Genomic DNA, 15,213 nt, shown 5'->3' on the forward strand with positions numbered 1-15,213 from the left:
GATTATTTCTGACTGGGTAGGTTCAACTTCTAAAATAAATATTGGGCAAAATCCTCTTAGTGTCCTATACATGCATATGTCTCTTTTTTGGTGGAATGCAAAGGACTATTATTTTGTTTTGCTCTCCCTCTATAACAGTCAACCAGAGGGGGTGGTCAATTCAAAGGAGAGGGTCTTTGTTCTAACGGAAAATTATAGGATGGTGCACATTGTCACTTCTTTCCACCAAGAGCCCAGTGTGGTGTGGTGGTCTGAGTAATGGGCTACACCTCTGGAGAGCAGAGTATGAATCCCCACTCAGCCATGGAAATCCACTGGGTGACCTTGGACAAGTCACACTCTTACAACCTCAGAGGAAGGCAATGACAAGTCTTCTCTGAATAAATCTTGCCAAAAAAACACTAAGATAGGTTCATCATAAGTCAGAGTCACCCTGAAGGCACATAACAACAGCATTAGCACAATGCTAAATGTTATTCATCTTGCATTTCATGAACCTACTGATCATTTTAATCTACAACTGCCCAAATGGGTCAACCTGCTGGCCATTTCCTCAACTTGGTAACAAAGTTTTATTGGGGAAAGAAATGAGGTTTTGGGTTGTTTGTTTGTTTTTGTCCCCATACACCATTAAGGGTCAGGGATCTATTTTTGACACTTCTCAATTACTATGGGGTACCACATCAATGGGATCAGCAGCAACTGATAACAACCTTTCTGGTGAGTAAAAAGCACTTCCAGTCATTTTTAAGCGATGATGATGATGATGATGATGATGATGATGATGATATTTATTTGCATAGTACCATCTATGTACATAGTGCTTTATATGTGCAGTTTACAATTTTAATTTCACAGTCCCTACCCCATAGACAGTGAGTAACACAAATCTCTGCATGTGGAGTTAGGCATTAATTGTGCTATATAGTCCTTGTGTTGAATGACAATGTTCTACAAATGAACCAAAACACTGTACATTTGGCCCTCCATGTCCATGGATTCTGCAACCACAGATTCAACCATCCATGGCTTGAAATACACACACACACACACACACACACTCAAAAAGAAAACTTTGATTTTGCCTTATTTATTTATTTATTTATTTCATGAGATTCATATTCTATCTTTTTTTCAAAATGTGATTCAAGGCAGGACACCATTTTACCTTAATATAAAGGACTGGAACTAAACCCCAATGGATGCCAAGAGCAGATCAGCAACCAAATGGACAACCAAATACAGATGAGCATCTATGCACATCCATGCTCGATGTGCCTGTGAATACACAATGGCACTCCATGTGCTACTTTTTTCCTGTAATTCTGAAGTGAACGTAGATATTCTGCATTAGATAAAAATGTCCAATCATTTCCTCAGGGGGAAGGTGGGCATGTGTGAAAATGCATTGAAACAGCATTTACTGACATAACTTGAGAAGCTAGGTTTAAAGAATGTTTTGGGTTGAGGGACAAGGGTCAGACAGGGCCTCCAATGGATGCATGTGGTCCATGTATCACCCAGTTCCCATCCCTGCTACACATTACATTGGCTGGAACTAAAAGAAGGATCTAGTGGGGGAAAGTCACAGATTGGTTGGCACCATTTTTCTCTCAGACTTATTTTGTTTGCTGGAAGAGAAAGAAAAACCCCGATATGTGGCAACTCAGAGACATTGTTTAGAAGTCTTCAAATGACAATGGCATAAAACACCTCACTTGTAGGTCTCACTCTGTGTGAATCTTGCAGCAAAAACGTGACTTTGGGAGACTAAACTATCCAAGTGGATGAAAGCTAATCCTGCTGATTGTTTTTCTATCTTTCAAGATCTTCACGCACTTTAGATCTTGTGTTTTTACGACTGGTTGCTTCTGATTTATTTCTCCTCTATTTGCTTTTTGTATTTTCTTTTCATTTAAACCATAGTAGGAATTTTTATTGTAGGGTGTTTGGTTCTTTATAGTCTTAAAGTAGCACTTATTGTTTGTATGCTTCATTCAGTTACTCTGTTTTTTAAAGTGTGCCCTTTCATTTAAGCCATGCAAAGGCTTGTCTGACTGTTTTGATACCACACCATCATTGGCAATTTGGTGCTATGTGATGTGAGATGTTGAAATAAATGAGAGTGTGAAATACAATCATTCAATTAATATAAACAAAGATTTTAAAAAATTAAAAATCTGCTGCCCAGTTTATCAGAAGCTCCTTTCCTACACTCCAATATTATGTATGTTCATTTTGGGGAGAAAGATCCATTGAATTTAACATGGCTTACTTCTAAATAGAGGAGGGGAAATTGGTTAATTTTGGTTTTGTCAGATTCCTCATTTCTTCAAACACAAGTTCACTTTAGCTATTGTATTGGGGATACAATCAAAGTAATTTTTTTAAAGTTTGCATGAACATTTGTATCTACTTTTGTGCTTATTTTTTTAATACAATAGGCCTCTGTATAGGTATCTGCTGGGGGTTTGGTTCCAGGACCCCTCATGGATAAAAATTATTATTATTATTATTATTATTATTATTATTAACCTTTATTTATAAAGCGCTGTAAATTTACAAAAAAAAGCCCCATTATATACTGTACAATGGCATAGTAAAATAGTGTCCCTTATATAAAATTGCAAAATCCAGATTTGCTTTTTTGGAATTTATTTTTAAAATATTTTCAAGCCATGGATGGCTGAATCCATGGATGCAGAATCTGTGGACACCGAGGGCCAACTGTGTGCACATTTTTGGATTTGTCTTAGTATGAACACCTTCTGTGAAAATTCTCCCCCAAAACTTGTGTGCACATTTCTCTACTATTTGCATTTTTACATGCATTTTGTCTCAGTACATGCATTTGTAAAATATCTTAAACTGTAGCAATCTACTGCTTGGTTTTAAAAAGGCAGTTAATTTAATTGTTTGAAATGGCTCTCTTATATTAATTATGTGCCAAGATTTTACAACACAGATGTAGATATGAATGCATGTCTCTTGACCTGCCCCCCTAACCTAGCTTTACAGCTAACAGCCACATTGAGCAACAGAGGTCTGTTCTGCTGGCATTTGAGGCATAACATAGTGAAGCTTCCAGCTTCTTCTCATCAATGACGTGACAATCAGACGATCTGATGTGACAATCAGAAATAGGACCCTGTCACAATCCTTTGCCACACTGTGGGTCCCTGGTAAGAGGAAGATGAAAATGTCATCCTGCTGTACCCTGACTGCCAGCAGAACAGATGCCTCCTGCCTCAATGTGGCTGCTGACAGTTAAGATAGATTGTGAGGGGGTTATAATCATGGATACAGATCATGGATACAGACCTGTAACTCTGCATTTAGCCAGCATGATGTAGTAGTTTGGGCACTGGACTACTACGACTCTGAAGACCAGGGTTTGAATCCTCACTCCACCATAGAAGCCCACTGCATGACCTTGGGCAAGTCATTCTCTTTCAGCCTCAAAGGAAGGCAAAGACAAACCCCATTAGAATAATTTTTTTCCAGGAGAATCCTGTGATAGGTTCCCCTTAGCATTTTTCATAATTTGGAAACCATTTGAAGGCAATCGTCGACAACAACTCCTCTACATTGTTTTCTACTGCCAAGTTCGCTTCGACTAATGACTTTGTAAACAAACTTCAATGGCCACAATTCAATAAAGATTTAGGTGGACAATTGATTTGAGTGGTGTAAATATGCTTATGTTTGTGTTGGATTGTGGCCCAAACGTGTAGCCAGTATTGCCTAAACTTTATAGAATCTCCCCTTGTGTCTCTCACATACCTCCTTAAAAATAGGTATCATTCAGACATTGGGTTTTTTAACACAACAATACAAATCATCTCACTCATGCATTCTGGATTTGTTATTCATACTATGGAACCACATTGATGCACATCTCCGAGAGTTTGCAAGCATTTGAGTAAAGATGGAGTCGATTATGTGAATGCATTCAAACCATGTTCAAGGCATGCAATGTTTTATTCCAAATCTATTCGGGTCTATTTGCATTGGTTATTCACACTATCAATGATGTGGATCTTTTTTGAAAATTCAGGGGGAAATCCAATATCAATTATCCCAGGTTAAGTGGGTGTTTTGGCAGCCCTCCCCCCCAACTCAATTGGGTGCATTCTGGATGTGTGTGAACAATGGAGATTCAACCCTGATTAATCCTGGATTATTTTAGCAGTGTGAATAACCCCACAGTTTAAAATGAAACAGTTAAAACACCGAGAGCAGTGTCAGGGTTCAAAGGCCATGTAGCTGCTCCTGTGAAGTTCAAGCAGAGTTGGAGCTAGCCTAAATATCCTTTGCAGAGAGTTCCACATGTAGGGTGCAGCAAAAGACAAAGCCCTGCCATGTTTACCAACCAATGTTACCTGGTGAGTTGCTGGGACACACAGCAGGGCACCTTTGTAGGATCTCAAATTTCAGATGGATTTATATGGGAGGAGGTGGTCTTTCATGCACCCAAACCAGTTAAGGCTCTGTAAGTAGAAACCAGCACCTTAAACTGAGCTCAAATCCATTTTAATGGAAACTACTTTATGGGACTACCAAATGGATTTATCACACATTCTCCCGATCAACCAGAAGGTTTTTTAAGTACTTAAATCTTAAAGCTCAGTGTCTGAATTTCCCTTTATTTAACCTTTTTTTATTATTATTTCTGGGTGGGGATTATCACTTCTCTACCTCAGTCCCTGAGAATTCCTATTTTAACAGGTACATGGCAGGAAGAGACAATTGATTCTCACCATGCTCCAAACAGGTGTTCCTGCTGGATTTGGCCAAACCTGAAAATTCCCTGGAAGCAAAGAGGATTAAACTGAGGCTGTCACATTTTGGCCATAACATGATTCACTGGGGAAAACAATAATGCTAGGACAGGTCGAAGGAAGTAGAAAGAAAGGAAGATCATATGCTAGATGGATGGATTCATTAAGGAGGTCACGGGTATGAATCTGCAAGAACTTATAAGAACAGTGGAGGATAAGGAGTCTTGGAGATGTCTCACCCACAGGGTTGCCATGAGTCAAGATCAACTTGAGGGAGGTTAATGGTTAATAATAAAATAATAATAAAGTTTTTATTTATATACCGCCCTTCCATCAGATCAGGGCGGTTTACAGCAATTAAAACACAATTTTAACAACAACAAAATCTTAGAATTTCCTTGGCAAGATTTGTTTAGAGAAGATTTGCCATTCATTGCCTTCCTCTAAATCTAGTTACAGTGATCCCTTCCTATTGGTGGGCTGACAATCTGTGGCTTTGACTAGCCACGGATTGCCATGCCTCATATTATTCAGTGGTGGCACACAGATTGCTGATGTGTCCACATGCATTTTGTTGCCATTGACTAACATTTCACGTTTTTTGCCACCCACAGGGCAGCCTGGAACTGAACCCATGCAGATGAGAAGGGTCCCCTGTATTGTACTCAAATTGTGTATTTCTTCATGTCCAAGACAAAATGAACTTGAGGTTTAAGGGAGAGGAGGAAAAACCCAAGTGCACAAGAAAGCCCAATGGACAGCTGTTCCCATCCCTTTCCAGTACATGATTCCTGGAAAACAAAAGAGGGGTGACAGGCAATTTTTGCAGCTTCTTCTGCTCCCTTTGAAGCCCTCACCGCTTCCCCAAACTAAGCCCCACTAGGGCCCATCAGGCAGTGGTAGCAACAGCTGCTTTGCTGAGAGACTAGAGCTACATGTGGTTTCTCATGGAATGAAGAAGAAGATTACATCAACTCTCTGACTGTACTCTGATTCACCAGTCTCTGCTGCCATCTGCTGCTTTCTTTTGCTGCTCAAGGAAAATGTTGGCCCTTGGTCTTTCATTATGTATAAGAAATTCCAAGAGCAGCAAGTTGCCAGGGGTTTTCAACCTGTGGATCTCCCAAAAGGGATCCATGGAGAGGATTCAGGAAATCCATGAACTAGAGAAGGGGGGGGGGGGGAGGAATAAATTCTTTATATGCCACTTTTTCCCCAGTTGAGGACTTGAGGTGGTTTAGAATAGTTAGAACAAATATATATGCCCCAACTGTCCCAATTTGGCAAGGAGAGTCTTAATTAATCCTCTGCCACCCCTTCCTTTTTCAGCTCTTTCCTCCTCTCACTTTTCCCTTTATTGTTAAATTACTTTAACTGTTGCAAACTGAGTTCAAAGTGCAAAGGTTGCTTGGAAAGTGGGCCCTTGGTACCTGCTGGGGTTTGGTTGCAGGACCCTCCATAGATACCACAATCCGTGGATACACAAGTCCCTTTAAATGCAGTGGCACAGTAAAATGGCAAATATAAACTGGCATAATTAAGCTTTGCTTTTGGGAATTTATATTTTCTGGGAATATTTTCAAGCCATGGATGCTTTAATCCATGGATAAAGAATCTGTGGATACGGAGGGTTGACTGTACTCACTTAACTTAATGGGATGGGGTGAAACCTTGCCTTTCCCTTTAGGCTCAGGCAAAAGCAAACAGCTTGTGTGTTCCTCCTCATTAACAATTTTTGCTATCTTGACCCTTGGAGAGATGTGTCTCAGCTTTCATCTGTAACATGTTGGAGGGTATTCAAATACCCAGCATGCTATAGTGGTTTGAGTGCTGAAGTAGGACTCTGGAAACCAGGATTTGATTTCCAACTCGGTTATGGAAACCCACTTAGTCACCTTGCATGAGTCACGCATTCTCAGCCCCAGAAAACCCTGTGATAGGATTGCCTTCGGGTCGCTATCAATTGAAAGGCCCAGAACACATGGAAATGGCATTGAAAACTGAAGAAGATCTCATTTACAACAATTTAAGAACCAATTTACAAATGCATGAAAAGCATGAGACCTTTTCCCCCTTTGAGTCAGTTTTTCTCTTTAATGTTGGAGTGCTGTGTTCCATTCTGAGTGCCCTCAGTTAAGAAAGATATAGATGGTGGACCAGGTTCAGAGAAGGGCAATAAAGATGGTATGAGGTATGGAGAATAAAGCATGAGGAAAGGTTGAAGGAGCTGGGCATGTTCAGCCATGTGAAGAGAAGACTGAAGGGTGACATGGTTGCACTCTTTAAATCCTCAAAGGATGGCACAGAGAGGAGATGCAAGTTTGTTCTCCACTGCTCCAGAAGGCAGCATGGAGTAGTGGTTTGAGTATTGGACTATGACTCTGGAGACCAGGGAATTGTAATTTATTGTGTTTTACTGTGGGACAGAGAAGGCTAAATGTCTCACAAAACTACAGTTCCCAGAATTCCCTAGCATTGAGCCAGGGCAGTTAAAGCATACTCAAACTAGATTATTTCTGCAGTGTGTTTTAGATCTATGTTGCCACGGCAGTTAAAGTGGAATAATAGCACTAAAACAGTATAGTGTGATGTGATGCTACTGGTCTTTCTGATGAAAGTTGAGGCACTATGCCCAGGGCACCAGAATGAAACTAAAAGGTGAATGCCATCTAGTGACATGAATTAGTATATACTGACATATATAAGACAGGGTCAAGAGAGACCCACACAGAAACATGGAAAAAATGGACTGCAAAAGCAGTCATGCAGGCAGTGGATTTAAGGAGGTGTAGGCCAGTGCTTCTTGGGCTTTCTGATAGGGGGAACTGGCAATTATTTTTTCCTGTGCACCAGGGACCAGCACCATATTGGTGCCCAACTCTTTATTTCCTGCAAAACCACCAGGGACTGGCAGCCAATTACCCAGCCATGAGCAACATTCCAAGGCTCACTACTTTGAGCAGCATTGCAGTAGACTATATTCAGAAGACGGCAATGGTAAACCATTTCCTTCCTTAAGAAAACTCTATGAAAGGCTGCTGCTCCACTGTGGAATTAATACAGTTTGACATCGCTTTTACTCTCATGGCTCTCTCCTGTGAAATCCTGGGATTTGTAATTTATTCTGGCACTAGAGCTCTCTGATAGGGGAGGCTAAAAAAAAACCCGCACAAAACCACAAGCTTCATAGCATGGAGCCATGGCATTAAAGTGCTGTCAGGCAGCATTAATTCTGCAGTGTAGCATGAAACCCACTATAAGTTTATCACATAGAGGCAAATTGCTGAAATCCCATGCAGAAACAGGATTTAAAGTCTGAAAAAAACCTTGCAAAAGTGGGTTGTTTTACAGATGTGTTTGTGTAAAGGCGAAATAATGGGACATTAACCTGAACAGAAAGTCACCAAAACCCACTCCTTTTTACTTTCGGTAGTTCCCAAAAGTAAAAGGGAGTGGGTTTTGATGACTTTCTGTTCAGGTTAATGTCACATTATTTTGCCTTCAAACAAACATCATCTGAAAATCTACCCATTGTTTTTTTCCCCCCACTTTTTGTTCAGGTTAAACCCTGAGGTCATTTGAAAATTTACCAACTTTTGCAGGGTTTTCCTAGTTTAAATTCAGTTTCTGCATGAGGTCCATTCCGTGTGATGAACTCCCTGGTGACCTTGGAAAAGTTACATGCTTTCAACCTCAGGGGACGGCAATGGCAAACCTCCTCTGAACAACTCTTGTCAAGAAAACCCCATGATTGGTTCACCTTAGGCAGTAAGTTGGAAATGACTGAAAGAGACACAACAAGAAACAAAGATGTAGCCAAAATCATCAGGTTGCCATAAATCAACAAGTAACTTGAAGGGACACACAAACACAGAGCGAAAGAGGTCATGGTTGGAGGCAGTTACTATCAGGTAGCAAAACATCTTGAGTTGTTCCTGGTAAAGGTATTGACAAAGACCTGCATCTGGTCTCCTCCACTCCCCCTGGTTTCCATCTATCTCGCTGGATCATGTGAACTAGCCCTAAATGATACAGAATTTATACTACACTTCAGGCTAAACCCTCTTTCAGTGAGCTGATCAAATCATGGGAAGGCAGAATTAGTCACACAGCAGTGACAACCAGGAGGGCTCCTCATATAAAAATTACCACCAGCCTCCAGCAGATTTTGGATTCCAGCTTCTCACAAATGCTCCCTGAAACCAGAACGCCTGTGGATAATCAGAAATGTAGTGAGAGGAAGCCCACGTGTCCCAGGAGAAATAAACATTGACATTTTCCATGCTAGTGAAATCAAGCAGCATTGAGTGCATGGAAATAAATAGTCAAGCTGGGGAGGTGGGAGCAGAGAAGACTGGTTTCTGAAAAGCTGGCAAAGGAGGGGAACATATTGCCTTCCAGGTGTTGCTGAACATCAACTCCTATCAGCCTTAGAATCATAAAATCTTAGGAGTTTATCACACTGGAGGCAATTCTCTTAATTTCGAATGAAAAGAAAGTGGGGCCAGAACACTTTCTGAATTTGCTTGTTCAGCGAATTTGCTTGTTCAGCGAATTTACATGAATTCGAATTACATTCTAACTGACTTCCCATTGCCCAAAAATAGTTTGCCATTGCCCAAAATTGTGTGTGATCACTTCTCACGCAATAACGTGAAACCCCATGATTGCATTCAGACTGACTTCCCATCGCCTGAAATTGCGTGTGGTAGTCTATCACACAATAACATTAAACCCCATGATTGTGTTTGGATTGCCATTGGATTATACTTCCAATTTCTCTTGTCTGATAACCAGAATAGAGTTGGAAGAGACCACAAGAGCCATCCAGTCCAACCCTCTGCCATGCAGGAAGACACAACCAAAGCAGTCCCAACAGATGGCCATCCAGACTCTGTTTCAAAACCTCCAAAGAAAGAGACTCCACTACCCTCCAAGGCAGCATCTTCCATTGTCGAACAACTCTCACTGTCAGGAAGTTCCTCCTAATGTTGAACTGGAATATCTTTTCCTGTACCATGCATCCATTGTTCTGGGTCCTATTCTCTGAGGCAGCAGAAAACAAGCTTGTTCCATCCTCAATGTGACACCCCTTAAAATACTTAAACAGGGCTATCATATTATCCCTTAACTGTTTCTTCCCCAGGCTAAACTTACCCACCTCCCTAAATCACTCCTCATAAGGCATGGTTTCTAGACCTTTCAACATTTTGGTTTCCTTCCTCCAGCTTGTCAACATCCTTTTTGAATTGTTGATCACTGCTCATCATATTGACTGGGGCTAATAGGAATTGGAGTGCAACAATATCTTTGGATGGGATGCCGTATGTTGGCCACTCTTGCATTTAGAATATTCATCTACTGCTGTGGTTGGGTTAAAAATGGATCTATGATCTGGAGTGTTTCCACCCTGCACAATTGTAGCAGTTTGATTCCAAATTAATTCCAATGGCTCTGTCATATCAGATCCTGGGATTTGTGGTTTGTTCCAATCTGAGAAGTACATACCCTTCAACTCAAAGATATAGCCATGTTAGTCTGTAGAATCAGTATGTAGAGAGATCTTGTAGCAGCTTTCAGACTAACTGAAAGAAAGAAGTTGGCAGCATGAGCTTTCATAGATTTCAGTCTACTGCCTCACATGCATTTAAGAAGAAGAACCATCCCTCCATGTCATCTGTCTCCATCCTGCCTGGGAGAGAGTGAAAAGCCAAGCCCAAAGCCACTGGCCCTATCCTTAAGAAGAAGAGCCTCCCTCCAGTCAATCTACCATGGTCCAGGCCTCAGAGGGAGAGAAGAACTGCTGGACCTGGTCCCCTTCCCCACCACCATTCCCTGCTCCTTTTGTGTCGTGTCTCTTTAGATTGTAAGCCTGAGGGCAGGGAATCATCTAATTAAAAATAATAATTGTTAAGCTGCTCTGATTGCCTTTAGGGCTGAAGAGCGGAGTATAAATACAATAATAATAATAATAATAATAATGACATTGAGACACTGGAGCGTGTCCAAAGGAGGGCGACTAAAATGTTGAAGGGTCTGGAAACCATGTCCTATGAGGAACGACTTAGGGAGCTGGGGGTGTTTAGCCTAGAGAAGAGAAGGTTAAGAGGTGATATGATAGCCCTGTTTAAATACTTAAAGGGATGTCATATTGAGGAGGGAACAAGCTTGTTTTCTACTGCTCTAGAGAACAAAACCTGGAAAAATGGATGCAAGCTACAGGAAAAGAGATTCCACCTCAACATTAGGAGGAACCTCCTGACAGTAAGGGCTGTTTGACAGTGGAACACACTCCTTCGTTGGAGTATAGCAGAGTCTCGTTCCTTGCAGGTCTTTAAACGGAGGCTGGATGGTCATCTGTTGGGGATTGGACTGGATGGCCCTTGTGGTCTCTTCCAACTCTACAATTCTATGATTCTATAATAATAAAGTCTAGGAAAGCTCATGCTGCCAACTTCTTTCTTTCAGTTAGTCTCAAAGGTGCTACAAGATCTCTCTACCTAGGACTTTATCACATGGGGGGAAATCAAGAGTTTAAACTGTCATTATTCCGTAAAAGTCATATGATCACACTGAAGATTTTTACACTCACCACAATTAAAGAGGACTTACCCAGGCAATAACCAGGTAATAACTAGCAACAAATCATTCATGAGATTTCCCTGTGAATGATTTGCTACTGGTTATTACCTGGTTATTGCCGGGATAAGTCCTCTTTTATCATGATGCTGTGTGAACATCTTCAAAGCGATCATACAATTTTCATGGGATAATGACAGTTTAAACCCCAGCTTTTCCCCGATTTTCCCTGTGTGATAAAGTCCATGCATACCCTTCAACTGTCCTGATCTAGCAGGGATAGTCCCAAATAATTCTCTATCATCCCACTTTTTCAGTTGCTTTTGTAATGTTCCGGTTTCTTTTCCCTCCTCTCACTTTCCCCTTTTGTCCTCAGCTTATTTCAACTGCTGTCAACTGAGTTCAGTGTGCAAAAGTAGTTCACACTCAGTGAACTCGGCTGGAGGACAGGAGAGGATGGAGCAGAATCCTGCCTTTCCAAACTGCTCCAGCCTCTCCTAGCTTGTGTGTTTTTCCTCATTCATGACTTTTGGCATCTTGACCACATTCTGATGTTACCTAACCACACATACCCATTTTCATCTGTGAAATGTTCAAGAATATGGAACTAAACTCTGTGAAAAGGGCAGCATCCCAGACTTCTCCCCTACCCTCAAACACATGGTGCTAAACTAGAGTCATAGAATTGGAAGGGGCCTCATGGGTCATCCAGTCCAACCTCCTAGTCAGTGCAGGATCTCCGGCTAGAGCATCCTCAGCAGATTGCTATCCACCCTCTTTCTGAAGATGTCCAGGGAAGGAGACCCCACCACTTCTCTAGATAATTGGTTCCGTTGCCAAACCTCTCACTGTCAAGAAGTTCCTTCTAATGCTTAATGGAAATCTGTTCTCCTGTAACTTCAAACCATTAGACTTCATCCTACCCTCTGGGGCAGCAGAGAACAGACCTTCCCCTCCTTTCTTTGGCAGCCATTGAAATTTTGAAGAGTGCAGTCATGCCACCCCTCAGTCTTTTCTTCACCAAGCTGAACATGTCCAGCTCCTTCAACCTTTCTTCATGATTGTTCTCCATATCTGTTACCATCCTTGTTGTCCTTCTCTAAACCTGGTCCAACTTGTCTGTTCTTCTTAAAATGAGACACCCAGAACTAAATGCAATACTCCAAATGAAGCCTGTCCAGTGCTTCTATCAATGGAGAATAGAGGCATAGTTTCCAAGTCAAGGGAAGAAATGTTGCTTGTTGTTATGTGCTTTCAAGTCATTTCCGACTGATGGCAACTCTAAGGAGAACCTATAATGGGGTTCTCTTGGCAAGATTCAGTCAGAGGTGGTTTACCACTGCTTTCCCCTATGGTTCAGAAAATGGTTGTTGTTGCTGTGTGCCTTGAAGTCATCTTATGGCAACCCTAAATGGAAGTTATCATGGGTGGGTTTTGTTTTGTTTCTGCAAGATTTGTTCAGCGGTGGTTTGCCATTACCTTCTTCTCAGGCTGAGAGCATTGTTGTTGTTGTTGTTGTTGTTGTTGTTGTTGTTGTGTGCCTTCAAGTAATTTCCAACTTATGTTGACCCTAATGCGAACCTATCATAGGGTTTTCTTGGCAAGATTTCATCAGACAGGGTTTGCCATTGCTATCCTCTGAGGCCAAGAGAGTGTGACTTGCCCAGAGGGTTTCATGGCTCCATGAGGATCTGAACCCTGGTCTCCAGAGTCATAGCCCAATGCTCAAACCACAATGTCATGCTGGCTGTACCTGAGAAAGGAATTACAGGAGGGAAGTAATAGTCCCACTATATTCTGTGCAGGTCAGTCCTCATCTGGAGTACTGCATTCAGTTCTGGGCACTTCATTTTAAGAAGGGTATAGACAAATTCATCATTACAATCCCAACATGCTCTCAACCTCAGGAGAAGGCAATAGCAAACCTCCTCTGAACAACACTGAAAACCTCATGATAGGTTTGCCTTAAGGTCACCAAAAGTCGGAAACGACTTGAGGGCACACAACACAGACACTGGTAAAAACACTTTCCTAAGTTACAAAAGCTGCATCCGCACTGCAGAAATAAGTGTGGCACCACTTTAACTGCCATGGCTCAATGCTATGGAATTCTGAGGAGTATAGTTTGTTGCAACACCAGAGCACAGCTTCTCAGAATTCCATAGCATTGAGCCATGGCAGTTAAAGCGGTGCAAAACAGGATTATTTCTGCAGTGTGGATGCAGCCAAAGTCACAAATTCAAAACGTAGGCTTTGGGAGCAACTTCTTGGCTCTCTTCAGGGAAACTAGCCTTCTCTCACTTCCTTTTAAACTGGTACATCTAAGTCGGATCACATAACACCCGTATTAAAATCCCTCCACTGGCTGCCAATTCGCTTCCGGTCCCAGTACAAAGTGTTGGTCATTACCTTTAAAGCCCTACATGGCTTGGGCCTGAGTTACTTGAGGGAACGCCTCTCCCTACACAATCCGCCCTGCACCCTTAGAACACGGAAATTGCTACTCGAACACCCTAAGGTGAGACTGGCAACAACCCATCAAAGAGCCTATACAGTGATAACGCCTACTTTTTGGAACGCACTCCCGGAAGAGATCCGCCTTAGCGGCACATTGGAAGCCTTTAAAAAGGCATTGAAAACCTATCTCTTCCAGCAAGCATACCCTCCCGACTCACTGTAGAGAAAGTATTCCCCAATTAGATTAATGATATTTCATAGCTGTTTTGAGATCATTTTATTGAATAATTGTAATCACAACTGAATGTTTTTAACTGTTTTTATATTGTATGTGATAGTTTTTGTAGATGTGCACCGCTTTGATCTCGAGGAAAAGCGGTATAAAAATAAACAGTTTATTATTTATTATTATTTTAAGTCTTCTCTCCCTTTAAGTGTTAAGGGTGAGCAAGTGGTCTCTTATCACAACAGGGAACCAGCTGCATTGACAGAAGGCTCTTTGCTTCTTTCTCTGAATGTGCCTACACACACAATCTGCCTCTAAGAGCCACACCTTTCTCTGCAGTGGCAATTCTGTGAATTAACTACTAGGCTTGGTTTATCTCCTGCTGCCCAGAGGTTTCCTGAGTTTGGGGGGAACAGGGCTGAAAAGCCCAGAGGGAGTGAGGGCAGCTGCCAATCTCCTTCAGGTAAAGGAACAACTTCAAATGGAATCAGAAAATTGGTGTGACTAGGTCACTATCTTCCAGGATGGTTGTCTTCTTCTTTTAGGATGACAGGGTTGACCAACATTTTTTTATTACTATTTGCTGCTTGATCCAAAGGGGAAAAAGGGTGCTTCCAGCTATGGAGGGAGCCGGCGTGGTGTGGTTTGAGTGTTGCACTAAGACTTTGGAGACCAGGGTTCAAATCCCCACTCGGCCATAGGAACCAGCTGGGTGATTTTGGGCAAATCACACTTTCTCAGCCTGAAGAAGACAAAGGCAAACCCCTCTGAACAAATCTTGCCAAGAAAACCCCATGATAGGTTTGCTGTTGTTGTTGTTGTTGTTGTTGTAGTTGTGTGCCTTCAAGTCATTTTTTACTTATGGCGACTCTAAGATGACCCTATCATAAGTTTTTCTTGCCAAGTTTCTTTAGAAGGAGTTTTCCATTACTATCCTCTGCGGGTGAGAAGAGTTGCCCAAGGTCACCCTGTGGTTTTTTAATGCTCAAGTGGCAATTTAAACCCTGGTCTCCAGAGTCGTAGTCTAATGTTCAAACCACTATACCACACTATCTCTCTAGGTTTACCATAGTGTCTATATAAGTCGGAAATGATTTGAAGGCACACAACAGCAACAACAGCTACAGAAAGTGACCAGAAGGACAGCCGAGTCAACTATGGTGGCATACC

This window comes from Sceloporus occidentalis, unplaced genomic scaffold (genome assembly GCF_023333645.1).
Source record: "Sceloporus occidentalis isolate IW3139 unplaced genomic scaffold, rSceOcc1.0.p SCAF_3, whole genome shotgun sequence".
In the NCBI taxonomy this organism is placed as follows: domain Eukaryota; kingdom Metazoa; phylum Chordata; class Lepidosauria; order Squamata; family Phrynosomatidae; genus Sceloporus; species Sceloporus occidentalis.